Raw genomic sequence first — 26,354 nt, 5'->3', positions numbered from 1 at the left:
TGCGTGTATCTGTTTGTGTGTGTGTGTGTGTGTGTGTGTGTGTGTATGTATGTGTGCGCCGGCGGCTCCCCGGCGGGCCGCGGGTGTAACGGCGGCGCTGTATGGCTGCCGGGCCCGTCCCTCAGCGCGCCGGCCAATGGCGGGCCGCCTTATATCCCGGGGAGTGTTGTGGCGCTGCCCGGGTTGCATGGCTCTGTGTGGAGCCGCGTTCCGCGGGCGCCGAGGCGGAGGGGCTCCGCCGCGCCTCGCTCCGGCCCAGCGGCACGCCGCCCGCCCGCGCTCCGGCCCCACGGAGGTGAGTGCGTGGGAGCGCGGGTGGCGGGCGGCCGAGAGCGGAGGGGGGGCGGCGGGGTGCCCGCGCCCCGCACTTTCCCCTCCGCGCCCCGGCGGCCGGGCAGCCCCCCCGGGCCCCTGCGGGGAGGAGCGGGGCTCGTTGCGCGGAGCGGCGGCGGTCGCCCGCGCCGCCCTCGGCTCCGGCGGCCGCTGCCCTCGCCGGAAAGTTTGGGCAGGGGAGGGCGGGTGGGCTCGCGGGGAGACGCGGAGAGCGGTGACGGAGGGGAGGGCGGCGGTAGGCCGGCCGGTGCCGGGCTGCGCTGGGAGCGGGCACCTCTGCCTGCCGCGGGGAGGAAGGGGAAGGGAGGAGGAGGGCATCGGCGGCGGCTCGGCCGCGGGGCTGACAGGGCGGCGGGCAAACTTCATCCCGAGGGGCGGCATCGCCCGCCGCGGGGCGGAGGGAGGGTCGGGGGGCCGCGGGGCTGAGCCCCGCTCACAGCCCTGCGCGGCGTCGGCGGCCCCGGGGCCGGGCGGGGAGCCGGCTGCGGGCGCGTTTTCCGGCACTCATCGGCGATGCGCACGGGGCGGCGGCGGCGGCCCCGGCCCCGGGGGGCGGCGGGGGGCGGGCGGGGCTAAAGGGGGGGTCCGCTCGGCGAGTTGGCGGCGGAGCGGCAGGCCGCGGAGGTGAGCGGTGACATCGGGGAGGGCGGCGGTGACAGCAAACTTGGCGGGGGCCGCCCCGAGGGGCGCCGGGCTCTTATTCGGCGCCGCGAGCTCGAGTCGCGCTACGGGGAGCAGCCCTGCCGCCGCCGCCGCTCTCCTTCCTCCCCCGGCAGCCGCTTCGCTCTTCCTCCTCTCGGGTTTATTCGCAATGTATGAAACTTGCGCGGCGGCTGGGAGAGCCGATCCGGGGTAGGCAGGCGGGGAAGAGGAGGAGGAGGAGGAGGAGGACGACGGCGACGGGGAAGGAAGGGCTGGCGGAGCGGAGCGGGCAGCGCCGCTAATCCCGGCGCCGCACGGCAGCAGGTCTGCGCTGGGAATGCCGCTCCGCCGAGCGAGGAAGGTAAAAGGCGGCGATGCGAGGACACGCGCGGCGGGGCGAGAGGCAGCACCGGCGGCGGCTCCCCGCCCTCCGCCCCGTGCGGCGGGCATTGAGCGAGCCAGCCCGGCTCCCCCCGGCGGCCGGGCCGGGCCGGGGGCCGCGGGGGTTGAGCCGCGCGAGGGGCGGATTCGCGACTTTTTCCGGGGGAGGCCCGCGTGTAAAAGTTGTTTTTCGGAGGTGAGTGCGCGCGGGGAGGCCGGGGCCCCGCCAGGCCGGCGGCGGTCACTCGGGCCTGGGGCGCCGAAACCATTGCCCGTCCTGCCGGTGACACGTCCGAGCCCCGCCGCCGGGCGGCCGGGGGCCCGCGCCGAGCCCGGCAGCGCCGAGCGGCGCCGGGTGGGGGCCGGGCTCCGCGCGGCTCCCGGTGGCGGCGGCACCTCCTCCCGGTGGCGGTGGCGGCGGCGGCGGCGGGATCGTCGCCCGGGCCCGCGGGAGGAGGAGGGGAGCGGCGGGAGGTGCGCTCTGCCACCGCCGCGGCCGGGCCCCGCCGAGGGGCGGCTCGCAGCGCCCCGAGCCCCGCGGCCCCGCCGCCCGCCCCCAAAGGTGTTGGGCAGAGTTTCCCCCCGGGAGGGTGAGATTTATGCGCTGCATTATTGCCGCTCTCCTCCCCCCTCAAAGCAAGATGGACTCTCTGCGCTCTCTCTCTCTCTCTCCCTCCCTCCCTGACTCTCGCTCGCTCGCTCTCTCCGCTCCTCTCCCCGTCTCCTTGTGTCTTGTCAGCCTTTCGAGATCGACATTTTGTAACTAAGATGCAAACTTGATGGGGACCGGCGGCGGGCTGGGGGTGCCGCCGTGGGGGCAGAGCCGCGGCGAACCCCGGCTGGCGGCAGCCTCGCTCCATATTTAATACCTTTCCTTCCCACCCCACCCCGCAGCCCGGGTTCCGCTGGCCCTACACTTCGCGCGGGCGGCGGCCTGGGCCCCCGTGCCCGGGGACTGCCCGGAGCCATCGCTCTCGGGCTCCGGTACCTGCGGCCGCCCGGTGCTGCCCGCTGCCCCCGTGCGCAACTTTCCGCCTCGCCCCTCGGTCCTGTGTGGCGACGATCTCGCGTGGGGAGACCCTGCTCGTGTTGCTCGCAGAGGTGCGTGTGCACCCGAACGCCTGCCGGGCGGAGGGAGGAAGGATAACCCACCCTAATGCTGCCGCTACTGCACGCGCGGCGACCTGATCCCTGTGCCCTCCGCAGCCACGGTGCATCTTTTGTTTGCGCCTTCCCGGAGGCTTCCTGCTGCTGCCGTGTTGTGCTCGGAGCTCAGGTGGGGTGGGGCGAGGAGAGAGCTGCCCTCAAGTTTTGGGACCGCTCCTCTCTCTCTGTCAGTGCCGCGGCGGGCTGTGATATTGTGAAATGACGGTGTGCTGATGGTGTGCCTTTATTTGATACTTTATAGGTCACTATCACATGACAAAGGCTTTGAGACAGCTTCATCTTCGTCTGTCTGTAATTTCCACTTGCCTTCCTGGGTGAGTATGTAAACCGTACACACAGAAAAAGAGCTCGCTTCTTGTTCCTGATGCAGAGCAGCGCTTGGTGCTGCTTCTGACATGGAAGATGCTCGTTTGGGTTCTGACACCTCAGGAAACACCTTCAGGTGCTGGCAGCAACTGCTGGCTTGCAAAGTTTCTGCTTGGGGGTCGGACAGAGTAACCGGAGTGCTGTGCATCCTTCCATCTCTTGTCCCTTCACTGCTACTTTGTCTCGCCTCTTATTTTTTCAAACACTGTTTTGTAGGGATGGTGAATTAATTGGCTTAGTGCTGAAGTTTTGAACAGAAGTAATGTTAAGATGTGCAGAGTATGGTGTGGAGGTCAAGAACTCCCTGTGGTAGTGGTGAGGGGAAAAACATGGGAAATACCAACCGTTGGAGCAGATGATGGGAGATCTCTGCTGGTAGGAATCAGCAAGAAGTTTGATGTAGCAGCAGCACTATTACAGCAGGATTTGATTCGGTTCTAACGTGTAAACAGCATTAATTAGAATTCTGTCCATACCGTTTCTGTGTTGCTGGGTTGCTTTTGGCATTGATGAGTGCAGGTACCATAGAGTCTGGAAGACAAACCTTAATGACTTAGTAGTAGTATTCCTCAGCTTTCCAGTGCACAGCTTCCTGTTCTCTCTGTATGCTGTGGAAAAGTTCTGACACCTTCTGATGAAGAATTCAGTTTCAGAGCTGAAGTGGACGAGGTCTTGTAAAGAAGAGGATGTACACTTGTGGAGTTGTGTTTGTACGTAGCATGAAGCGTGTGCCACGTGGAGCACCTTTCCTGCCATTGCCCACAGTGGCACTAAACTGCTTTGGGCCTGAAGTGAGGAAGTAGGAGATTATTTTTATATATGTGTGTGTGTACGTGTGTATATATATGGTTTTTTTTAATGGCAATTTTGTATATGTAACAAAATAAGATGAGACATGCATTTGGGATAAGCTTAGCACTCATAAGCATGAAGGATTAATAATATAACTGTGACCTTTTCCAGTCAGTGTACAGCAGACTTGTGATAGGTGATGGTCCCGAACGTGCCAGCTAGAACGGGGCTGCAGGGAGCAGCTGTGCTCTGTGGTGCTGTGGCTGCAGTCCTTTTCTTCGTGCTGGGATTACTGCTGTTGGGGAGGTGGGTCACAGGGACAGTGCTGCCTGCCCTTCGGTTGCTGTAGAATTGCACTCAGGTCTCCATTTTCCAGATGTTATGGGCAGTGGGGTTGGTGTGTGTAGATCTGAGACTATAAACACCAAATTAAACTACTGAAGTTCTTTATGGCAGATAGTTGCTTTCTGTTCTATAGCATTACTGACATCCTGCTCTGTGTAGAGTAATTGATGCAACAATTTTCCCAAATTAAGAACACGCTGGGAAGTTCAGAAGCTGGCTGATAAGCTTCAGACTATTACACAGAGCTGAATACGTGTACGCTGATTTCTGAACTTAATTTTCTGTGTTTTCAGGTAAGAGTTGGGTTATAGGGCTATAAAGTGCCTAGAATTTTTCCTTTATTTGGAGCAATAGTAAAAGAGCACTATGGGGACCTTGCTTCAGGTGGGCTCATCAGTCATTTTCTAGCTTTAGTTTTGTGTGATGAAGCTTCTGTGTGCATGGGAGTTCAGTCCTAGAAATGAGGCAGAGATAATCACCTGCCTACAAGCTCTGAGAAGAGTGGGCCTCCGTTTTGTATGTAGTGCTAAGTGTAGCACTTGCCTAATATTGATCCGGCATGAACAAATTGCAAAGAAAAGAGAAATGTATTTTTGAACGAGAAGGCAGGACAGAAGTTTTAGAGGAGGCTGAGAAAAAAGTTTCCTCCTAGCTTACAATGTAATAAAAATAACATGGCCATTTAAAGGGGAGAATAAAGATTTTGTTAGACTTGGCTACAACTAGAAATATCCATGTACTTCATGGAGTGCTGCTTTTGGTAACAGCAAAGATGTGCTTTTTTACAAAGTCACACTGAACTGTCTGTCCATGGCTGGAGTTCAATAATGTGGGCCTGTTGTACAGGATGAGCCTTGGGAAGCAGTGCCAGGTAGAGTGGTGGTGTGTCGTGGACTGGAAGGTGGAGATCTGCTTAGGAAGGGGCCACAAGAAATTCTCAGACATTGGTCCCTGTCTCAAAAGTTGGTTGTGCGCTTCCCTTCCTTCCAGCACAGCGAGCTGATGAAGTGTTTCAAAGCTGACCCACAATTTAGGAAGCTTCTGTGCTGAGGTAAACTTAAAATATGTCAGTGAGTTGCCCTAGGTGCTTTGGAGTTGTTGGGGGCTGTTTGCTCTGTACCCAGTGCCTGCAAAGCTCCCATGGGTTTCAGTGGGAGCTGTGTTTAGGAGAGGAAAGATGGTGAGAGGAATTTTTCCATATTTGTTTTCCCATTCAAGGAGGAAAACATTCTCTGTCATAGCTGTCATGTGAATAATTAAAGATTTGAAATGTCGCATTTTCCACATAAAATATCAGAGGTAACCATGCATTTGTTTTATACCTCACACTTTTTTTCTTGAATGCTTGTAATGCACTCTTTTTCAGACGTTAGTGGTTCCCCGGCTTGCGATCCTCTAAGCACACAAACATCTTTAAGCATGTGACAGGTCTTGCTAAATTCACTGATATGTTTGCTTGCGTTCAGAACTAGAAGTTATTCCAGATTGCTGCTGCTGCTCGTGCTCTGTGGGCTAATGGTGGGTGATGTCCTAACAGCCTACTACAAGCCCTGTCCAGGAAACTTGGAGTAAGTTTGAGAGAGTTGCTCCTCACTGTGTGTAGTAGTGGGGAGCATTTGAGTGAGGTGTGTGCCACACGCATACAGGCTTTGCTGTAGTGTGAAGGCTGTAAACACACCTGCAGTGACACCTGGGCAGCTGTGAGCCGAAACACCGCCTCTCTTTGGCCTCTGCATGGCATGGGTGGCTTTTCAGGGCTCCATGTTTGTGAGAAGGTGGCTCTGTGATGGAGGAAGATGCTAGAAATTAAAGCTGGAGCTGAGCTGAAACTCCAGTTCTAATTTCTGACTGTAAGTCGTGCTGTCATTGTTAGAACCAGTGGCTGCTTTCCAAATTGTGGGCCCAGGTCGTGTCCTGTGCCCTGTGTGTGGGTGGAGGCCCAGCGGGGCCTACAGCACGGCTGTAGTCAGCTGAAGGCTCATGGGGTCAGAGCATACTCGCGGAAGCATGGCCATATGTCCTTCTCCACCTGCAGATGGAGGCTTCCCTTCATTAAATTGCACCATGCCTGTATGTAGGAAGAGTTTACCTGAGTGAATTAAGTTTGTTTTAGCACAGAATGGATACTGTTTTACCTTGCTGTAACCATAATCATTTATGCTTTGTTTATTGCTTAGGAGTCTGTGATGCTGGCTTGGCATAATGGTCGTGTGTATTTCAAACCCCCTCTTGGGGGGGGAAACAGGAAAAAGTCAGTTTTTTCTTCTGCAGTATTATCTTTATTCCTTTCCTTTCTTCCCCTTATTATTAGGGGAGTTCATTGTCAGAAGATTTTTCATTCTAATTTCTTTTTTTTTTTTGGGGGGGGGTGTTACCGCTGCTGCTGTTTATTTGTTCATAACTAGTGTTGCTCAAACTTTAGTGATAGTGCAGTGCTTCACTCTGAGAGCAGTGTGCTGAGCCTGCTGCTTGAGGACGCGTATGCGTTCCACAGAAGACCCCCAGCTGTCATTCCTCTTGATGGGTTTCAGATGGGGTAGGTCCAGAGTCAGCACAGGGGTTACTCAGTCTTCAAGAGTGGATTGACGGCCTGCTATTAAATTGCAATGCTTTAGGGAATAATAGAAACAACAAATCTTGTGTTGGTCTCTAAATTATATTATTAATATTTACATTGCCTTGTTCATGTACTTGTGCCTTGTCTGGAAAAGCACATAGGTCATGCTATAATTGCATGCCTGAAAACAAGGAACAGTCACTTCTTATCCCTGTTCTAGGCACCTGAGGTGCAGAACAGTAGAGCAGCACAGGCTTGTCTGCAGCCACTTAGCAGGTTAGTGTGAGCAAGAAATGGAATCAAACCCCCATCTGACTCCTTAGTTGTGCTCTTTCCGTCAGTGTCTGCTTCCTACAGAGCTTTCTTGATAAATGCCCATCTTGGTGTCTCACTGAATCCTGTGCCACCTGAGCATCTCATGCTAATACCCAATTTCCTCCATAATACAACTTTAAAGAGAGATATTTTAGAGTAGTGTGAAACTGCTAGCTTTCGACTCGGTTATGTTTGTCGACCAGGAGGGCCTGGAGTAAGAGGAGAGCTTACTTTAGAGTTTGCCTGCTGTGGGACTCTGGCCCTATTTTGATAAGAAGCCTAACTTACCAATTTGAGCTGTTGTTCTAAACACAGTAGAAGTATTTATTCCATGTTAGCCTAAGATTTGCTGAAAACCAGTGTTTCACTACTGTGGAGTTGAGGTGGCTTTGGTTTTAAAATAGGAGCTCTACTTGAGGAGGAAGGGAAACTTCACTTAGTGAAGATCCAACTGTAGCATTTGCTGTGACAGTACCATTTCATCATTTGTTTATAAAATTGATAGTGCAACAGATGAATCAACAAAGAGGAAGAGCACGAGTTTGACGTTTTCCCGTGTTCCTGCCTTTCCCTTCATAGTACATAAATACCCAAAGTAATAGCAAGTCCTCACGAGCGCAGACAATTGAGCATGTGAAAATCAACAAGCTTCAGGCATCTCTATACAAAGAAAGCTGCTACAACCAAATTTCAGTTTTTAGCAAGGAGAAGGAAAGCTAACTGGATTTTATGCAATTACGCTAAGAAAATCCATTGCTTGGGAAGCGTGGAATTCTTATCATCAGAAATCCTCCACATGGGTGGTGCAATGTAAAGGTTTTATAAAACATGGAAATCTTCCAAAGCAAGAAATGGCATTTCACTGACCCTTGTTGTCTCTGAGTGTCTCTTCCTGCAAAGATGAAGGAAGTTCAGTGGGCTTCCACAGCACGAGACGTAAGTTCTCTGGACTTAGTTCAGGTGGAAGCTGTCTTGACAAAAAGCTCAACAAATCCCGTCTGTACCTTCCCTTGCGAAGGGGAGGTGGGAAGTTGCTCATCCTGGTGCCTGGTTTGTGTCTTTGTTTATTTATTTGCTTGTTTTCTGGGGGCAGTAATCTGTAGCAAATTGCTGGAGCTTCTGCTGTGAGACATTTGGGGGCCATGCTGACGCAGTGCCCTGCTGCATGGATACTTTCCTCTTGTAGGTGCAGCACCAGGCAGTTTTCTGCTATCATGTTCTCAGGAGTTGCTTTCCCAGGACCAGGTGCACAGGGTGAAGGGCAGACCCTCAGCTCTGCTGATGATAAATGAATTGGTCCATGGCAAGATTCAAGTGAGGAAAGCTTGATCCTGGGCCTCTGGTGGGCTGACCATCTAGTGGTGGTTGCTCTTTGCTGCGGAGTGTGCTGAGCAGTATCTTTAGAAGGATGGGAACTGCTAAGTGAATGTTACTGCACTTTGGTTGATGGCTTTGAGCCTGTACCTTTCAGGTATTTCCCCAAAACAGTTTTTCTGCCAGTTGTGTAAGGGCCTGTGTGTTGTCAGAAGTAGTCTCTTGTTTTTTCCTTCTCTTCCTTTTCTCCCCATGTCTTCCCCAGTCAGGACTTAACCAACAAGCTCACAAGAGCTCGCAGGAATGAGTAAGGCATGTTGTGTGATACAAGAAGAGCTTGGTCCTGCAGCTACACCTTTGCAGTTGGATTACTGGACAAAAAGCCAGAACCGGAGCTACCTCAGATGCACACGCCTTCACACATCTGACCAAGGCTGCTGGTAGCCTGCAGTTCCTCAGGAAAGCTGCCAATTTTGTGTTATTCTTAATTATTGATATGCAGCCAGTCCTGCCAGGGTCACACACCCGTTGTACTCGGTAATCAGTGCACAAGTGCATGGCCTGATGATGAGCAATAGAGGAAGGGCAAGGAACATAGGCTGATATGTGCAGAGCTCCTGGAAATGAGAGGGCTGGGAGAGCAGCAGGTGGATGGTGTGGCTTTTGTCATGTGTGTACTGTTACTTTGCATGTATGTTTGCTTCCCAAGTTTGTGTCTCAGCGAGGAAGGTGCTTTGGTGGGAGGTAAATCATTAGTTGGAGAGTATAGATTTGGAAGGAGGTGTTGTTATATCACCTCCAGTTCACTGAAGTCTGGCTTCAGTTGTCCTTTCTCTTTGCAAAAAGTCTTCTTTATACTTGGTTCTCATGTTGTGGAGTGCAGACTTCCTGCATGCCTCAGTTCTCCTTATCGGTGAACGCTGTGCCACAGACCTGTGAGTTCCAGCATTTACCTCGTTTGAATGTCTCAGAATTCCTGTTTTCTTCAAGGAAAGTGTCTCTATTTGTGTTTCTTCCCTCTAATTTGTTTGAGATACTCTTTCATACATTGTGTCTAACATCAGTCATCAAGTGCTCATAATATATTTTGAAACAAGTACACAAAATTGCAGCACGATTCAGCACTGATTACAGAGCTATGGCATAGGAATTAATAAGAAAATAAAAATAGCATAATTAATTTCCAGCTGCTTTTGGAGAAACAGGGGTGTTTATGGGGGAAATTTGGTGTCTGCAAAATGAGGAATGACAAAGCTGGTGGCAAATACTTTAATGCAAGAACCTATTCGCAGTTTGCTTCCTCTGCTTTATTGATTAAAAACACTTTCCAGTGCTGAAAGAGTGAACAGAAATTGCTGTGCTGTTTGTTGAAGGCTGTTGGACTAAATAAAGAGTGCAAATGTCAGAACTAGAGTGAGGAGAGGAAGTTTTCAATTTTGTATTTATCTATATAGAAAACCTTAAATAAGGGAAGTAAAGCATGGGCAGCTAAGTGGAATTGTTGGTTGTGTGTGTGTGTCCCTTTCCCATTAATGTGAAAGAGAACTGCCTGCATGTGTGTCAGAGGAAAATTGTTTCCAACTGTTCCCTTTGGTATTAACTCAGTGTTTTCCTGACATCTCTTGTATGTGCTCACCTCTGTGTTGCTGCAGGGCGTCAGGTGCTTGTGTGGGGTATGTTCTGTGGCTCAAAGTGACCTGGGCCAAACCTGATGCTGTGGGAGCCCTATGAGGCTTGGTTTCCATGCATTGATACTGTCAGAGGAGCTGCAGCTCTGCCATCTCTGCACAGTTCGCTGCTGCTGCGAGCTGACTGCTCATCCAGGTGGATCTCCGAGTGATGCTTTAGGCCTTTTTGCACAGGCCTGCCTGGTTTGAAAGCAGCAAAGGACGATCCTGCCCCTCTGGGAGGCAGGTCCAGAGGAAGCAGTTATTTATTTGTGTGGAGAAGCAGGCTCCTGGCGATGCCGTGGTATTGTGCTTTCTGCTTGCTGTCCTGGGTGGTCCCACAGGGTGGTGTGCTGGGTTTGATTGCTCTTTGTTAAGAGAGATGGGGCAAACGGACCAGGGGAGGTCAGGTGGTTGTCACAGGTGTCCCACGCAGTGGCTGGCAGCTCAGGTCTCCCAGCGTGTACTGTGGTTGCTCTGAGTCAGGAATCCTACAGAGAAGTCTTTGAGTGTGTTTTGGATTTCTGGCAGACCTGCAGCCAAAGAGCAGAGTGTGGAGGCAGGCAGAGCTCGAAGAGGGAGATTCTTACACCCCATCTTCATGGCTTTTGTGAGCCCCAGGTACACACATTACCTTTGCACATGTGGTGCCCTGGAATTCCAGTTCTGACTGTGCAAGTGATTGAAATTGTGACTATAGTCAGTAAGCGCTTGATTTAAATTGGTTATTTTAATCTCATTTTGCTTTGATATTTTTGTATTTGTTTTCTCAGAGGCAATCTCTATTGGTAGAAGGCAGTTAAAATGTGTTGCTAAATATAATCTTTACACTAAGTTTGGCACTTTTTTGCTAGTTCAGAGGGGACTCTGTATGTCGGCACCTTTTGTAATTGATTTCATGGCTTATATGCATTTTTTTTTTTAGGTTGTGAGTGGTAGAAAGCTTTTGTTAGAACGTGACAAATAGTCTTTAAACTGTGGTCTTATTTATTGAAGTAATACATGTGCACAGGCACCCTTGCATGGGTTAATGCAGGCAGCACTTGCACTCAGTGCTTTAAAGAAAGTACAATCCTGACTAAGGGGCAGATTCTGATGTGGCTGAACCAAGCTTTTAGAACTGGGAAAACTAATCCCTATTTTATTTTATTGCTTCTTCAAAAGAGAAGAAAAACGAGCTTTCTTGCTTTTTCAGCTTTATACCACTTGCACTTTTTCCACAACTGCAGTGGAAGTTCCTGCATTCAGGTAATGTGGTTCTAAACCTAGTTCTTCTTCCTGGTCCTTCAGTGAAGACTGGCACGTTCAGTTTTTGAATTTTGTTTACAATTTTTGAAATAAAAACAAATATATATTTATCTTTGTATTGAGTTATAATTCATTGCAGTAGAATTTCAGCATTGGTTTGTCATAAATTATGATAAAGTTTGTTTTATTAATACATGTTTAGCGTTTGTGACGCCTGATTGAAATTTGAGTCGAATTTCTTTGGTCAGAAAGGATTTGTATTAACTGTAAATCTATTTATGTTAAGCTGAATCTGTTTTCTAAGACAACTTCAGTATCCATTATCCAGAGTTCCTGTTTGTAATAACAGAAGTCTGCCACCACGAAGGAGCACAGAGCAGCACGCTAGATGATGCTGTAGCTGGGTTAACACCTTTGTGGGAGATGGATGCCTCTGCTCCTCCTGGCAGGTACAGATCCACGGAGACCTGTCTGTTTACGAAGCTGTGTGATTAAAATAAATAAAACCAAAGTGATTCTTTTAAAACTGCTGTGACAGTCTTTCCTTCAGATTGTGTGACATGTGGCTGTGGTTTTTAATGGTCAAGGGAAGACCTGATGTTTTCCAGGAATGAGTCTAGCACCACTGCTGTCCAGAGCCCAAAAAACTAAAATCAAGCTTTGATGCTGAATGCATTTTCCTCAGCTTCATTAATGTATTAGATGAAGAAATTGATTAAAAACAAGACGAAAGGATAAATGCCATAGAAACTCTATGGGGAAACATGGGTAAAGGATTCTCCTCCTCTCCCTCCCCCCTCACTCAAAATATTAATAGCATCTTGACAGTCAAAAAAACTTGATAACATGTATTGACTCTGCAGCTCCATGGTGTTTTTCTGCAGCAGGGGAAGAGTGCCCCAGTGTTTGTGACTACTAAGGAATGCAGAATTAGACCTCAGGTGGTTGAAGGGTTGTACTCAGAAGCACAGTGTGCCTGAGGCCTGGTGGCACGGTTATACAAACTATTGTGATTTTGCTTCCCACAAAAGGAAGAGTGACACTTCAAGAAATATTTTTATGGACTTCTTTCCTCAGCACAACCAGGTTTCGTGATCTTGTCTCTCTGTCCTGTTTGTCCATGTTCTTTTGTATCAACGCGTAGGGTATTCAAAGTATCTACAGCTGTTGGGGTTCTTGTATAGCAGAATATGAACCTTTAAGATTAGAAACCTGAATGGAAATTAAAGGAAACTTGGAGTGGCAGTCAGAATGCTGTTCATGGATGTTTAAAACAATCAAGAACAACAGCATTCCTTAAAAAAAAAGTGGGAAAGTTACTGAATATTATCTATGCTTTTTCTTAAGAGAACATGCCAAAGAAAAATGAATCACTCATCTTGAAAGGGTCATCATTTCATTTTCACATACATTTACTACAACAGCAGTAAGGAAATAAGTCACACATTTTAGGCAACTTTTCTTATGGAAGCTGTTTATTGCCAAAGCATTCATGTTTTATGAAAGTGCCTTAAAACAATTAGCTCTTGTTTGGACTAAGTGTTTAAACAGAATGCTTTAGTAGTGTGGCTGATTTTATAGTTACTGTATTTCCTTAGGATTGAACTATTCTTGTTCTGACTCGTTTTCCTCCCCCCTTAAATATGTGAAATGTTGAGGCTTTCCTTTTCAGAAAAGTAGTATTTGAGCCAAGATTTTTTTTTCAGGAGTTGTGGTATCTTGGAGGGTGTTCTGGATGAGATGTCTAAGAGAATCCCGTTCCTCAGCATGTGCTTAGTGCTGCTTTCCTGATGGCTCACATTGAGGTGGGCTACTGGCCATAAAAAGCCTAGTTATAAAATTGCTCTCAGTCTGAGCTCTGAGCTGATGTGTTTGTGTGATCCCTCTGAGGCTGCTGGAGCTGAGTTGAGCTCTGTTTGTCGTGGGGATTCTGGCAAAACCAGCTAGGAGCACTGTGTGTTTAAAATATTGCATTAGCTACACTGATAATATTTGATGGGAAGAATGAGATACTCCTGCCCTTCTCTGAGGATTTTTTGGAGGAGTACAGGGCTTGATCCCATCACTGCAAATTAAGTCCTTGTTTTCCCAGGAACGATGCTACGATGGCTCAGATCACTCAGAAACAGGAAGTTTGTTGTTAGCTTCGGTGGGAAGAAATTCTGGCTCATAGCAAATGTCATAGGTATAATCGAGGGACTTATTCTTCAAGGCTCTTCTGTACTTGACCTGTATTATGATAGTGGTTATTGGTGTGGATTTTACTGTTGCAGAAACAGGGATAAAAGTATGAGCATGGATACAAGAAGCTCAGAATGAAGGTACTTCATTCTGTCGTTCAGTGACAACTTCTTCACTTTCAGAGGCCAAAATAAGCTGTAAAATCTGTAAGGGTATGTTTGCATTTCTGTAACTGCCTTTTGGCCCATAAAGGTGTGCTGGTATAGCACCTTTTGCATGAGGCACACGCATAAAGATCTCTTGAGTTGTTTCCACTGGGATCATGGTACCTCAGTTGTTCTGGTCGTGTTCTGGCATAGAAAAGGCAAGAGCGTTTTCCAAGGTTGACAGATTCTTTGGATAACATGTGAATTACACTCTAATGGTGTTAGGAGTGAAGAAGAGAAAACTTGGAGTGAGTTTCTAGTAAGATGTGTATGACCCAAGGCATGTGCAATACTGTATCTACACAATTTACTATTTAAGCTCAAATGTATTCAAAGAGATAATTGAAAATACATTCTAGTTCTACGTTTACACCTTAACAAGCAAATGAGAGGCTAGCACTTCCTTCTAGGATTTGAAGGGTGAAAATTTTGCCCAATGAAATAGAAAAAAAGAAAACAGGCCAGTAATTAAGTTTTACTATTAATTTGCTTCATGATCTTGAATCACTCCTTCCCTCTTCTTCTCCATTTACAAATTTGGGATGGTGATACCACACTTCATGAAGGAGGGAGCTGCAGTCTCTGGAAGGGAAAACTTAATACTGAGTTGTGGGACAAAGTTCAGATCGTTCAGATTTTTATTATTTTGTTTCTTTTCCAATATTGGTTCTGCCATAGGTAAAATGCTAGTTAAAATAACAGCACTATTGATACAATACTTAGTATAAGTCCCCTTGGTTTGGATTAATGGGTCAATGTCTGTGGTGCTTTTTAACATCTGAAAAAGCTGCTGCTTCCTCTAGAGAGGTGGATTGAAGGTTGACTTTCAGCATTTAATCCTACCAAAATGATTCACTTTCTAACCAGATACATAAACAGCAAAGTCCTTGAGTGTGCTACAGCACACAGATCACAGAATCATGGAATTGTTGGGCTTGGAAGAGACCTGTAGAGATCATGGAGTCCAGCTCCCCTACAAAGCAGCTCCCTACACCAGGTTGCACAGGTAGGCGTGCAGGTGGGTCTTGAATATCTCCATTGACAGAGACTCCACAGCCTCTGCGGGCAGCCTGTGCCAGTGCTCTGTCACCCTCATCATTAAATTCTTTTTCATATTGACATGGAACTTCCTATGCTTCAGTTTATGACCATTTCCCCTTATCCTGTCCCCACAGACCATTGAAAAGAGGTTGGCTGTGTCCCTTTTTCTCCCACACTTAAGGTATTTATAAGCATTAATAAGATCCCCTCTGAGTCTTCTTTTCTTGAGGCTGAACAGACACAGGTTACCCAGCCTTTCCTCTTAGGGAGATGTTCCATGCCATTTTATCATTTTTGTGGCCCTTTGCTGGACTCTTTCCAGGAGATGGACTCTTTGTACCAGGGAGTCCTGAACTGGATACAGTAACCCAGGTGAAGCCTCACCAGGCAGAGTAGAGGGGGGTTGTTGATGTTGATGATGTTGTTATAAATATATGTTAATACTTTGTTAAACAATTACATATTATTAGGGGATAATAACACTTTTCCATCCTAATTACATACTTCTACAGATATCAGCTAACTACTTCTTACAAACCCTTCAGAACTCTATTTTGCACGTTGGGGAGTTGTGCCAGGGATGTTCAGGCAAGGCCAGGGCATGGCAGAACTTCCAAACTTCCTGTAACTTTCTACATCACTGTAAAAATGTATTACACCTGCTTCCTCGTTGTTACTAAAACTTCTGCCCTGCATGTGCACAGTATTCCTTTTCCATACCGATAGGAAGAAAAAGTGATAACTTTGTCATGTCAGATTTCAGGCTTACTGGCTGAGTGAACAAACTGTTACCAAATCTGCTAGCATCCAACTTCAGTATTCAGAACTGTTCTTGTCTATGCAAGAGCCTGCACTGCATGATAGAAACATAACCCTGTAGGATTTCTCCTGAACTCAGTGCTGTATGAATACTGCCCTCCATTCTTCATACTTCTCTAAAAGTGACTTCTGCAGGGATGTATGAGTGAGCTCTGTCTGTGGTCTGAGATGTGCGGAGGTGGTAGAAATGTTTAAGCTGGTACTAGGCGTGCACTAAAATGTCCTACTGCTCAAAAGACTTCATTAAGCCAGGCCTGGTCTGTACTTAAATAGCTCAGCTGCTCTAGAGATTGACATAACTGGTGTAGAAGGAAGAAAACATTGCAGCACTGTGAGGCTTTGTAGGGGACTTGGTGGTTCCAGTTTCACATTTGAACTTATGGTTTTTAGAAGTAGTCCAGTAACAGAGAAGCCTAATGGCTGTCTTTTAAAGTAGATTTGATAGAGATTCACTGCATGTTGTGCTTTCTTTTTATATGCTGGTATTGTTCAGAGCTTTGGACTTCTGTGTTGACCTAGGGTTTTAAGCATGTTCTACTTTCTCAGTTGGCACACAGTCTTAAGCATCTCGGAACTCGATTTCACAGAAAATTCTTAATACCTTGTTCATCTTCTGTTGTCAAATCTGGTCATCTGTGTGCTATACTGTGAAATAAAATGATAGAAAGTAATCAGTGAAAATTGGTGGATCCTAAGGAAGTTATATTCCCCATCCTTATTTTACTATTACAGTCGGCACAGGTGTTTTAGCTGATGACCTTTTTTTTTTTTTTAAGTGCTACTGAACTTGAGTTTTTTGGACTGATTTTTTTTTCCTTTGAGTTTATCCCAAAGGGTTACGTATGATTTACAACTGAGGAAGATGAGAAAGAATTACAATTATAAAAATACATATCTTCAAGGAAATAAAATTGAAAAATATATTTAGAAGTAAATAAATATTAAAAAAACCAGCCTGTAGATCTTGAGAGTTTAGTCTGAAGATTGCTGGTCCCAATTGCTTTTCAAAGAATTAGTTTTTGTTTCACAATACAAAATTTTGTTTTTTGGGGAATGAGAGGAATGTTCTTTTTTCAGTAGTGAGGTGTACGTGTAAGTGTAACTGTAAGAATTCTTCAGTTGTGGAGAAGACCAAAATCTTCATGCATTCTGTTATTTTAAGACCCAGTCCTACAGTGCCTCTGTAATACTCTGAGCTACTGCAGTTGCAGGCTTGAAGCTTTACGTGCAGCTAGTCGTATGGGGACCTGATCCTGCACTGAGATGTTTTGGCACAGATCCTTGGGCATGTGCACTGTTCTAGGTAACTGTTGTGGCTTGGCATCAGTGAAACAATTGCTAAAGATGGATCTTATAAACTGGAATCCACAGTAAAGCAGCAAGGTTCATCTTGGAAATCTGATTAAGCTTGTTACTTACAGAAGCTTGTAAATCCTGTAGCCTGGAAGATTTATGAAGACATTTCTCTAAGAAACAGAGATGATGACAATGTTAATGCTGGTCAGTAACACTTGTCAGCTATCACTACTGATGTTCGGAACCTGTGGACAGCAGTGGAAAGTGGAAATAATCAGGTACTTTTCAGTCTACTGATGCTTAGGAGTGCTATTATGATGGCTAACGTAGGCTTGCCAAGAGGACTTTTGATAAGGCTATGAAAACTGTTGCCACTGTTTCCAGTAGTCCTGTAGAGTAGCTCAACTCCCTGTTACTGCTTCGAGTTAGTAGGCAAGCAGGGTTCTTCCTACTGCATTGCTAATATTTCAAAATGTAGGACTGCTAGAGAAATAAAGCGGAGATGAGAGGATTGTTGTCAACACTCATTTGCATCGAATTTGTGTTTCATACAGTCCTGATGTTTTTCTCTAGTGCTTTGTGATGGTGTTGAGAGACTTGCAGTGGTTGTTGGACCTGAATCTGTCCTAGTGCTAGATAATAACAGTTCTTTGTAGGCAAGGTTAGAAGGTGCCTTAGATACACACCAACAGTTAGAGTGAGACTGGTTCAGTGTCATGGTACTCCAGAGCAGGGAAAGGGCTGAACCAAATGGCTCCTGGCAAGCAGATGCTGGTACTCCAAATATACAGAGTGGGTGTAGATGACACTGGTACCTGTGCTATCTTTGCAAGAAATTGACTGGATCTTGCTTCTAGGGTACACAGGATGTTTCCAGTAGTCCTGATGCATCATGAAACTCCCTTTCTCATGAGTTTCCTATGGTGGAGGAATACATAACGACATCTGTGAGGAATATCTTGGTGTCATCCAGACACGGTCAGTGTATGAGTGCAACTCAATCTGAGAGGGAATCTCAGCACAGGTGTTAGATTGTCACAGACACTTCTGAACTTGGACTTGTAAATTAATTGTCTGGCTACTACTAGGACTTTAAAAGTAGGGGGAGGTACAGGAGGAATATCAAAGCTATTGGAGACAAACACAAGCTTGTGAGGTCATAATTATTATTTTTTTTAAATCTGAGAGCACATTTCTGTCCCTCAGGTGTGATGTGCCAACTTGATGCACTGCCTGACATTTTATCATTGCTTCAATCTTTAACAAATATACATTATGCTTATGGATGAAAGGGGGCACTTCTGCTGTATTTCCTTTGGCTGTGGATCTTTAATTATTGTTCTTCAGTTTATTAGCTATTGGGGTCTTTACTAAAGTCAGTTTGCTTATGATGTTAGAAAGCACTGTTCTGGTTTTCAATCTGACATTTGTTTCCCCTTATTGAATGAAGTCCCAAAAAGTTCAGTTTGCTACAGTTGGCAATAAATACATGACATGGTAAATTTCCAAGAGGTTCAATGAAGGTATTTTTTGGGGTGTGGGGCAGGGAAATGCTGCTCAAATGTTCTGTATGCCTGTGACAAATCATTGTTTCTTCTTATTCTCAAAGCTCAGGTTCATTTGGGTTTATCGATCAGGTTCATGGATTCACGTCTGTGCTTCCCTGTACATCTTAATTTTAGGAATCTGGAGCAGCAGCAGGTATTTCTCTTAAACAGGGAGCCTCACTCTTGCTCTTCACAATAGTTGCTGTTGTCTTTTGCACCTCCTTTAAGTAGGTGTGGTGAGTTACCTGTCTGAATGGCAGTAGGCAGAGTGAAAGATGTGAATATAGAGATCGAAAAATCTTCACCTGTTTTTGTCCATATTGCTAAAGTTCTCCCATTCCATTTGTTATTCCTCTTGAGAGAATTTCAGTAGTTCATTAAGTCCCCTGCATGTCATAGGGGTGAAGGGGAAAGAGGAGGGGAGAAACACTAATGAGAAGTTCAAGTTCCAGCTAAGAAGTGATCACGTGGAACTGGATCTTTTGGGAGAACTGGACATGTGTTGTTGCTGTGTTAAAAGTTGAACAAATACTTAATTCCTTACAAGAATAAGATTACTGTGTTTCAAAAATGCACTTGACTGCAAGGATATTCAGCCTAAAATTTGTATTATTTCTACGTAGAATCTCTTTTATACACATGAAATTCACTGCTAGTGACAACTATTTGATCATAGTGTTATTTTAAACTTAGATGCATCACCAAAGAACCTATCCAAAACTTAGGATTCTTGACAGATATTTAAATATTTAAAACACCCTCCATACGATTACTAAATCCAGCACTTCAGCTATGTAAGCAATGCTAGGAATAATGAACGAGAAAGTATTCAAAATAGCACAGTCTTTCCATGAATATTTCTCTTTCACTTAAACATTTACCATCTTGAAAACAATTCCTGAATGTTTGTTTGTTATCAACTTGCTGCTGAAACAAGCTTTCAGGGAAATCTACGGAGGCCCCACAAGGTGGCAGGAGCTATCTGTGCTACATGTGAGCTGTGATCTGGAGGAACGTAAAGGTAATAAATTGATTTTGCCAGTTGCATGCATTTGGATCATGAGTAAGTTAAACCAGACTTAAATCAGAAACTCACCTTTCACTTCTGAATAGTTTAGGCAAACAGATGAGATTTTAGCCTCAAGAATGTTCCTTCCAAAAACAAACAAACAAAAAAAAACAACAACCAAATTTTATGCATTCTTACCGTATCAACACAAAAGGACCTTCATATTCATTCAGTGATACTTCTGTACTTGTAATATCACATCATTGCTGCAAACAGAAAGTGGGCTTGAAGCCCTTCAGCAACTCACAGGCATACGAGGTTCGCAGTTTAACAAGTTGGCAGAAAGCATCTCTTAGTTGCAAACTCATGTTGACATTGTGGGAATGTTGATCATGAGGACAGACACAGCATCTGGAGCCATACAAGTAAAAGAATTTCTGCTGCTTTAGTGAGACTGTAGAGGTGTTTTTCTTTGGAAACCAAAGTATCAAACCAGCATTAAGAATGTCCAAGTCTGGGGATAATCGAAAGTCATGAAAACAGCTCATCTTAATTAGTGGGACTGCTGACCAAGATCTAGTGTGTAAGGCTGAAATGCAGGGAGCTTTGTTCCCTCTCTTCCTACTATCCCAATCCACTGGAGATCTTGTTTCACTTTTTGTTTGGTTTCAGTTTACCTGGTGGTGGTCTGTTTTCTCTTGAAATATCTCTGTGATGAGAATGTGAGAAACACCTTGAAAGAAAGCATTTAATCAAGTATTCTTGTCAGAGGTGTGATTTGAGGGTCCTGTGGTTATATACTCATACTTGCTCTTGCTTATCCTTGCACTTTGAGTCCTCGGACTCTCACTGTTGCATGATCTCTTTGGTGTGCCTTGCAAGGTGGGTTTCTGTGGACTTCCATGATTTTAGTTGGCAGAAGTAACAAAGAACAAAGCAATTAGTACGATAAAGCTATTGGCCTTGACTCAGTGGACCACAGAGGACTGTTTTAGAGACATGAATCTCTTGATATGTGTTAGGAGAATTTCTTCTCTTACATTAGCAGATGTCTACTTTTTTTTTTTATGAGAATGTTTTTTGTGTATCAGCCAAGTTCCTTTGGTAATTTGGACAACCTCATTTCTGTGGACAGACAGTACAATTCAGTAGGGCTAAGTAAAAAATGGGATTAGGTAGTTTTCTTAACCATTAGACAGATATTTAGGGTAGAAGTAGCTCAACTCTTTAATGAAATCTCAGTTTCTCGCTTCCCAGTATATTTCTTGTGTCTGTACTGTTGGCAAAAAAAGAGTAAGCATTTGTGATGGGTACATCTGGAATAGGCATCTGAGGTGAACTGAGTGAATATTTTTACAAGCTTGTATGTAAAATTATGGTGTTTTTTTTCCGGACTTCAGTTGCTTCTTACACTGTTAAGAACCCTTAAAATTAGTCCTGGAACAACTTAAAATGCTTTGCACTAAGGTATAGTAAAATGCTCCAGTAAAATATCTGCACTTTGCTTGAATGACAGGGATGTAGCGATGGATGTTCTCAGCAACTATTGTAAGAGGAAGTATATATCATTAACTCACCAAAATGCAAGCCCAAGTAATTTTAGTGCATACATTCAGATATTTATTATTTTAAAGTGAAAAATCTGCAGTTTCCAGTGGTTGGGCTTCTCACCTGCCTGTAGTTTGGAAAGAATTTTAGTTCTTTCCTAAAATCATTTTAGGATGTCTGTGAAAGTAAAAAATTAAGCAAATGTTTAGCTATTTGGTGAACTCACTCCTGAAACGTGTTATATGCAGTTGGAAAAGTGTACAATTCGCACAGTTATTGCCAGTAGGATTGGACTGACTGTCAGCTGTGAATCATTCAGCAGTTACAGCTTACTGAAACAAACTTAGCTGTATTTGACCAAAAAGTTCAGAAACAATTAATGACATGTCAGTGAGATGCCTCATTCCTATAACAACTCAGTGGGAAGCAACAGTTCTCTTCTGCTGATTTGAAATACCAGGACTGAAAAGAGCAATTTGACCAGAGCCAGTACAGAAAAAAACTTCAGAGTTTATAGCAATGCCTTAGGAAGCTACTGTTCTGGCCACTATGGAAAAGTAGGGACTGCGAGGTGTTTCTCAGCTGTGGTTTAATAAATAAATAAAGATAAAAAATCACTGGAGACTTCTGCTTGGTGGTGTACTTAGAATTGTTACAATAAAATGGATGGCCTCACAAAGGCCACAGAATAGTTTGGCAACTGATTCTACCTCTGTGTAGCAATTAACTGGAAGTTAATCACAATATTACAAGAGGAAATAGGGATGAGGGGTGGAGAGAAACTTCACAGGATATGTGCTTCTCCAGAATAAATATATGTTTCCAGGAAACATGGGGTCTTCTCTCCATATCTGCCAAACTCGGTCTTTAATGTCTCAACTGTTTTGTTGATCTTAGTTAATTCAGGGACAATTGAAGCCATCCCATCCACTAGATCCCCTACTGAGGTGCTGAGTGCTCTCTTTTCCATGAACTCCTTGGGAATGCGGCACATCATTGGCCTCTGTTAAATGCCCAGCACAGCTAAGGAGTCCAGCCAGGGGAAAACTGGCAAATATACTGCCTATTTACTAACAAGGATGAGAATTTTCCCTGTCCCTCCCAAGTAAGTTTTATAGCTGGATTTGAGGAATTTTGACTTGCAAGGAGCTGACTGTGCAGTACTCAGGGACTTTTTAAAAAGTCAAGGAAATCTTTGATACCAACTTCTTGAAAGCACCTTCTTTAAATGTAGGATTTTTAAATCCAATCTGGCATAATATCAGACCCTAAAGGTATGTCTGCATTGCAGACTGCTGTGTTTTGTAGTTATCTGAGTGTGCTTTTAAATAAAGTGTAGAACAAGAATCAGAAGTGGTTTGGTAGTGATAGCATGGAACTTTATTCTCACTAATTTAACTTGTATTGAGTAAGAGTGAAGTGGTACATGTGGAGTGCTGGGCTGCTGCAACTGCTGCTCCCTGTACTGAGCTAGCTGGTTTAAATTAGGTTCAGGAGCACAGGTCTGCAGTGACCATCTGGAGCAGTTGGAGCCAGTCCCTGATGGTCAGTGCCATATGCAAGGACAAGTGGACATCCCTTTAAGAAGCAAAGTCTGTCTAGGCAGCATTAATAGCTTTTCCTGTGCTAGCAAGTTGCAAATCCTGTTTATGGATTTCTTTTATAGTGCCAGGTGTTGAAAACGGTACTTTCCCTTGGGAAATTATTATTCAACTAACTTGGTATTTGTTTTGATATTAAGATTTGTTGTGGCTGTTGAAAGTGCAAACTTGTTGGAGATGACCTCTATCAGAGGGCCTGTTTTGGGGTTTTATAGGAGTGAGGGAGGCAGGGAAGGACCAGTATGCTACTATTTGGTTCCTAGGGCCACCTTTCCTTACAGACATCCTAACTAGAAACTAAAGTCCTTAAAGTATGTGAAATATTTTAGGAATACAAGTAAGTCAACTTATTTATCTCAGCCATCTACACCTTGCCAGTCAGTGTAGTGTCTGGGAGGTGTTACCATTTGCTTATACAGGTCATATTGATCTTTTAGCACATTGAACAAAGTTGGGTACATCCACGCGACAAGAAGCTGTCAGTGTGGTAACTGGTTAGTGCTTGTGTGCTTGGGCCAGGCTTTGTGCTCCTCTGACAGCATCATCCTCCTAGATTGTGTATAGCATTCTCTTATCTGGAGGCTCTTACAGAAAAAAAAAAAAAAAAAAAAAGTGGAGTTTTCATGTGAATAGCCATTGTTAACTTGCATTCAACTTCAGGAGTGTGGGATAGATGCAGCAATAGGAGAATTTATGTCACTGGAAAGCCACTGTTCTACTCTAACAACTTAAGTGTGTATTGCTTTCCTTCATAGATCAAGGATGTACATTGAATCTGTAAGGCATTACATCTTTTGGTATTGGGGGCCCTCACTTAAATCAGTGATTTTTCTCCCTGCTAAGTCAAAACAAAGTAAAGTGTAAATAAGGAAAAAGACTATATATAGGTACAGCTGCTGTGCCTCAGTTATGTAGGCAGGCACCTAATGTGCAGATTGCTGTCTGTGCTCCTTGTGTCCTTGATGGAGAGTCAGGAAGAGACCTCTCTCTTCTGTGTTGTCCCACAGGTGTGTTTTAGACTTGAACGCAGGAAAATGGTGATTTACTTTGGTAAAGACGTTTTCTGTATTTAGGTGTGCAGCAGTTAGTGCTTTTAATAGTGTATTGACTTTTGATAGCTGAAATACTAGAGATGCTTTTGTTTTAACTAAAAAATGGTTTGGGGAGATTTTTTGCATGTTTGAAATAAAATATCAGTTTTGAGTGTTGTTAATCTGTTTTATGTTTTTGTAGTAATGCTAGCTGTTGCATAATAGGGTTTTTGGGTTGTTTTTTTTCCGCTTTGTATTCCCACACAAACACTGAGGAGATGACCACAGACCAGAGAATAATTTTTTTTTATTATTATTATTTTTTGATTGAATGAGAAAAATGACTCATTATACTGATGAAATTCAGAGAAACTCGTAATTAAAAAAGAGCAGGTGGTAGCCTCTGATTCACAAGTCAGGATTTGGTGTCAGGTCTTTGGATCTGAGTGGACATTATCAGGAGAGATATTAAAGCAAATGCCTGCTTTAGTGCATGAAGCTGTAAGCAACATTTATTACTGTGTTGCTTTTACAGGGAGCTCGCTGTTAGCCAAGGCTAATTAATGGCTTTGCAGGAGCACCTGGAGTTCAGTTTGTTCACTATGTTCGCGAGGAAGTCATGGCTGGTGAAAGCAAAAGAGCAGCTGAAGGCTGCTTGTCTCATCATGGGTGATGCTCCTCTTGTCAGTCCAGGGTGGCTGGTCCTTGGCTGTGGTGACAATCACGGTCATTGCTGGGGCTGTCTGTCACCGCAGGAATTTTGTTGCAGAGGGTGCTCGTGTTGCCCTTAGAGATGTGAGGAGGCCAGGGCTAGGGCTGAGTGTGCCCCAGGCCAGGAGGCAAAGCTGGGCAGGGTGAGGCACTTGTGTGTTAAAGTACTGGGAGGATGCCTCCAGGCTGGCTGATATTGCTCTTGGTGAAAATGAGTGAGGATGGTCTCCCACCAGTTAAGCTGCCAAGCCTGCCATCCTGGACAGTGATGGAAGAAAATTCATGGAAGAAAATGTCACCCCGATGTGCTGAGGGAAGGTGGTGGCCTGACTGTGGGACCTCACCTCTGTGCTCCCTGATTTATTCCTGTCCTAGAGATATCTGTCAGGTTTTTGTCAGATTTGAGAGCAATGGATTGTAGATTACAGCACAACATGAAGCTAGGTTTCAGGATTTTGGTAAACACAGTACTGGTGGGACCAACCTCTAGAAAATCTCATTTCCCATAGCTCTGGCTCTGAAAGTCTTGCGTTGCACTTGATCACTGTCTTAATAATTAACACTCAAATACGTGCCAAATTCAGGCAAGCCAGTACTGTAAGCTGAAAAGACTAGGAGTGCCTGTGTCTGGCATGAAGGATGCAGGATGGAACAGTGGTATTCCAGCATTTCATTAAAATAACTTAGATTTGAAAGATTTGTTTTAAAATGTGTAAAGACTTGGAATCAGTGACACGGTTAGTGGATGAAATGTGGGGCTGAAGGGAGTTTTCTTCTAAAGATTACAATATTTGGCCTGATCATTAAAGGATTCTGTGAAAACTAAGCACACTCTAATGGAAGTTGTTCACACAAGTAGTTGCAGGTAGTGGCTGTTTCTAACTGAGATCGTTGTTTCATCACAGTTACCTTTCCTTTTAGGAGGAAAGATAGGAAGCATCAAACTTAATTCAAGTTAGTGGAGTGAAATAGCTTTCTTTGCAGATGCTCATTGAACCATTGTATCTCTTTTAAGAATATGCTTAGAGAATTGCAACTGTACAGATGGGACAAAAAGCAGATTTTCTTCTGGCTAAAAAAAGAAAAAAAAAATGTCAGTATGTCTTTCTAATAAATTTCTGATTGGAGATCTCAAAGATGTGGAAAATGCTAGCAATGCAGTTTTCAGAAGTATATTTTGCATTTTAATCTCATGAACAGCTTTTTATTTACTTAACTATTTAGAAAGCAAAAGAAGACAAAGCCCTCTTAATTATAAGAAACTTCCATATCGGAATTGTAGGTTTTTTGTGTTGCAGGTAATATGTAAACTTCTGTGTCTCTAAAGTTCCCCACATCATTGTAATAAAGCTGAAAAGGGGGCAGATGTGTTAGAATTTTGTTTTCCCATACTGTGCAGAGTGTCCTGGTGCTTTCTACACAGCAGAGAGGAACAGGGATTTCTGTTCTTGAAATAATGATGTGGGGGGAGTGTGGAGAAGAGAGAGAGCATGCTGCTGGCAGTAGGATTTGGGGCTTCGGGATTTTATGCATTATGTATATGTGATATTTGCACCTGCAGTTGCTCTGACGCTCGAGTGTGTGTGTAGCATGTAATGGCAAAGAGGCTTCCTGGTGATGCAGCTCTGCTGTTGCATGCATGCTGCCAGTGTGCTACATAGCTTAGAAAGCTTTTGTGTATACATGTACTTATGTGAAAATACTTGATGGAACTTCCAGTCGGTGCTAAGTTTCAGGAGTCATTAAGCTGGTATTTCTGCTGTTTCTGCATAAACAAGTTGTTGATGGTGCTTTCTGGGATGTTTTATGAATGCAGCTGAATTCATTGTCTGTTTAGTGTTATATGAACTGTGCAGTATTGCAGAACAAGGTAAGTGTTGGACTGGGAAACTGTATCCATTTCAAATTGAGTAGTGAGTTTGTTTAGAATTAGTGATTAATATTGCATTTTTTCATAGCACTGGGATAAAATATGGAGCTTCAGTGGAGATCGTGATTTATTGATATTACTGCAAACTCTGTATGTGTACGGGAACACAACTTTCATGTCAATTTTATAGGAGGCAAAATTAACTTACATTGCAAACATCAGAGAATTTTAAGACACCTGTGCTTCTTAAATGATGGTCACTTCCAGGTTATGTTTTTGAGCATTTTATATAAACGCCCTTAATGTTTGTTTGTTCCTCTTTGCTGTTATATTTCCTTCCTGGTTAACAGGAGAAAACTTTCAACCA

At 44.8% G+C, this 26,354-nt stretch overlaps 1 protein-coding gene across 1 annotated transcript in view; it reads left to right on the top strand.

Annotated features, from left to right (window-relative positions):
* The first annotated feature begins 236 nt into the window (after positions 1-236).
* The window catches only part of BBX (BBX high mobility group box domain containing), a 125,730-nt gene continuing 99,612 nt past the window's right edge, over positions 237-26,354 (top strand). Inside the window, exons 1-2 of the mRNA XM_065741976.1 lie at positions 237-295; positions 2,765-2,837. The gene's annotated coding sequence lies outside the window, so the exon portion shown is untranslated. The remainder of the gene's footprint in view (positions 296-2,764; positions 2,838-26,354) is intronic.

Source organism: Cyrtonyx montezumae, unplaced genomic scaffold (assembly GCF_038088225.1).
Source record: "Cyrtonyx montezumae isolate F1298 unplaced genomic scaffold, pur_monq_1.0 scaffold_3, whole genome shotgun sequence".
NCBI lineage: Eukaryota > Metazoa > Chordata > Aves > Galliformes > Odontophoridae > Cyrtonyx > Cyrtonyx montezumae.
This window is presented reverse-complemented; position numbering and strand designations above follow the sequence as displayed.